We start from the raw sequence: 3,333 nt of genomic DNA on the forward strand, positions 1-3,333 counted from the left end.
ATCACCCTAAATGTCATACTCATGGTCATATTAGAGTGGGAAATTCTTTTAGTTTTAAGCCATTTTTTGTCTCAGAGGTGCATAAAGCCCTCAAACATTTAGATATTAGAAAATACGCCAGTCCTGATAACTTGGAAACTTATTTTCTACAGTTAGCATCTGATTTTATTGCACCACCATTGACTTATCTTTTTAATCTCTCCCTGGACACAAATGAAATTCCACTTATATGGAAATCTGTATTTGTTCTTCCTCTGTTAAAAGGGGGAGACCCAACAGAGTTAAATAATTATAGACCCATTTCAAAATTACCTGTCCTGGCTAAGGTTATGGAAACTTTGGTAAATGAGCAACTGAAAGAGTTTCTCACTACCAACAATATATTGTCTAAATTTCAATCCGGTTTTTGTAAAAAGCATAGCACAACAACAGCAGCCCTAAAAGAAGTCAATGATTTCATTGACTCTTTAGATAAAAAACAACACTGTGCAGCTCTCTTCATTGATCTATCAAAGGCTTTTGATACTGTGGATCATGCAATATTAAAACAAAGACTATTCAGTATTGGATTGTCCGAACAAACAGTTTGTTGGTTTGGAAACTATCTATCAGGTAGATCTCAGTGCGTGCAGGTGGATGGTCTCACTTCTAGTCCTCTTGCGGTATCCAAGGGGGTGCCCCAGGGGTCAGTGCTGGGACCACTCCTATTTATATTATATATCAACATTCTTGATCAAAATGTCTCCAACGCAAATTTTCATTTCTATGCTGACGACACTGTAATATACTGCTCTGCATCTACACCAAACCAGGCACTTTGTCAGCTACAACTTGCTTTCGATACTGTACAGCGTACCTGGGGGCGGTTGGGGCGGCTGTGGCTCAGTGGTAGAGCGGTTGCCTGCCAATCGGAAGGTTGGTGGTTCAATCCCCGCCCCTGCAGTCATTGTCGAAGTGTCCTTGGGCAAGACACTGAACCCTGAGTTGCCCCCGGTGCTGCGCATCGGAGTGTGAATGTGTGTGAATGTTTATCTGATGAGCAGGTGGCACCTTGTATGGCAGCCCCGGCCACAGTGTATGAATGTGTGTGAATGGTGAATGTTTCCTGTAGATGTAAAAGCGCTTTGAGCAGTTGTTAAGACTGGAAAAGCGCTATATAAATACAGCACATTTACATTTACATTTACCTTGTTTGATTTAAAACTTGTTTTGAATGACGACAAATCAAAACTCATGTTGTTTTCCGGTGCAAAATCAAAGTCACGGAACCTCCCCCCCATCATTACTTCTCAGGGCTCCGAGATTGAGTACGTATCTCAATACAAGTATCTTGGTATCTTAATTGATGATTTATTCAACTCAAAGCTTGAAATTTCTGGATACTGTTTACCACGGAGCTCTTAGGTTCATCACTAGCTTTAGAGCCCTTACTCATCACTGTTCATTGTATGATCGGGTTGGTTGGCCTCCATTGTCCACTCGTAGACTTAATCATTGGTACACTCTAATTTATAAGGCTATGCTTGGTCTGCTTCCCCCATACCTTCAAACCTACATCATAAAGAAAGTTACAGGAAGATATTGTCTTCGTTCTGATGACTCATTACTGTTATCTGTCCCTCAAGTCCGGACTGAATTAGGAAAAGGGGCGTTTAAGTACGCGGCCCCCTATGCTTGGAATCAGCTGCAAACTGTCCTGAATCTTCAGGAGATGGTTTCACTGGCTGCTTTTAAAGTACTTTTAAATGACATGGAGGCTGAACACACTGGCTGTAGATGTTATGATTGATTATTCTGATGATCCTTGTTGTTATTCACTATTGTTGAAATTTAGATATTTTATGACCTTGTTTCACTATTTATTAACAGCATAAAGTTTTTTATGTTTTATGTTTATGATATATGTATTTTGTTATATGTCTGCAACCTTGTTGTTTGTGCTGCTGCTTAACTTGGCCAAGACACTCTTGGAAAAGAGATTTTTAATCTCAATGAGTTTTCTTTCTGGTTAAATAAAGGTAAAATAAAAAAATAAAATAACTTGGCCTCTTCTGGCTTGAAAACGCCGTATGGCATTAATACATGAATCGGTGTCAAGAGAATGGGCTACTTCTATGTGCACTGCCCTGATGGTTAAACATGTGAAGAGCACTCCATACCGCTTGACCTTAAAGGGTGGTTTGTCAGGGACTAAACGGTCTTGTGGCAAATCTGCCATTTTCTGCTCTCCTGCCTTTGCATGCAGTCTTCTGCAGATGTTGCACTCTGAAATCATTTTTCTTGCTGCAGTATTGGCTCTTGGTATCCAGAACCGTTGACTCAACATGGCTTAGATGTGGTTCCTACCTCCATGTCCACACTCTTGATGGATGTGGTGGAGGATGAGGCGGGCTATTCTGTGCTGTTTATGCAGAATGGCAGGATGCTTGGCCTCCTCAGGCATCGCCGATCTGTTCAGACGTCCTCCTACTCTCAACACATCATCTTGCAAGAATGGATCCAGTTTGGTGATAGAACTGTTCTTTTTCACACGGGAACCTCCCGGCTGCAAAGCTTGTATCTCCTCCCCGTAAGCTTGTCTCTGACTGTATTTAACCAGTTCCATTTCAGCTCTGGAAAGATCTTCCACGGTAAGTATTATTTTTTCCAGGTTTTTCTTGCACATTACCATTTGTTGTTCAACCATGGATCTGCATTTCCCTGGATCATTCACATTTTGCTGTATATTCTGTTCAAACTCTTTCCTCTTCTCACTAAGATACCGCAATATCCTTCTCAAGTGCAAAATTCAGGCTGTGGCCTTTTTTAGCTTATGCCAACTGGAGTAATACTCAACAAGCTGATTCAATGGATCTGTGCACTCGTTTGAGGTTGTGCATGGCACTGCTGCAGATGTCTTCACCTCAAAATCATCTTCGGTCAGGTAAGTACGCTGTTCAAGTTGTTGCGGGCATTCATCTTCTTTTCGCAGGAAACTAGGCCCCTGAAACCAGCTCTTACTTTCCATGAAGCTCTGAATCTTCAGGTTTTGTGAGGTGCTGACATACTTCCACTGAGAAGATGTAGTAGATTCTCTAATGAAAGAGACACGGTTTGCTACAAACGTCTTGAAACGAAGTGCATCATTTTCAATATACTTTAGTACTGTTGTACTATCTGTCCAGAAGACAGACTCCATCAGGGGAACTTCTAGTTCTTCTTTCAACATCCGATCAACTTTGACTGCAACAGTAGCTGCTGTCAACTCCATTCTCGGGATTGTGATCTGTTTGAGTGGAGCGACTCTGGACTTTCCCATCAAGAACGATTGATGTTTCTCACCCTGGTCATTTG

At 41.5% G+C, this 3,333-nt stretch overlaps 1 long non-coding RNA gene across 1 annotated transcript in view; it reads right to left on the reverse strand.

Moving 5' to 3' along the window:
- LOC117955469 overlaps window positions 1-3,333 on the reverse strand; it is a 6,970-nt gene extending 3,637 nt beyond the window's left edge. The window contains exons 1-2 of the long non-coding RNA XR_004659051.1: window positions 3,322-3,333; window positions 726-728 (exon numbers count right to left, since the gene is read on the reverse strand). This is a non-coding gene — a long non-coding RNA (uncharacterized LOC117955469). The remainder of the gene's footprint in view (window positions 1-725; window positions 729-3,321) is intronic.

The sequence above is a fragment of the Etheostoma cragini genome, chromosome 13, assembly GCF_013103735.1.
Source record: "Etheostoma cragini isolate CJK2018 chromosome 13, CSU_Ecrag_1.0, whole genome shotgun sequence".
Classification (NCBI taxonomy): domain Eukaryota; kingdom Metazoa; phylum Chordata; class Actinopteri; order Perciformes; family Percidae; genus Etheostoma; species Etheostoma cragini.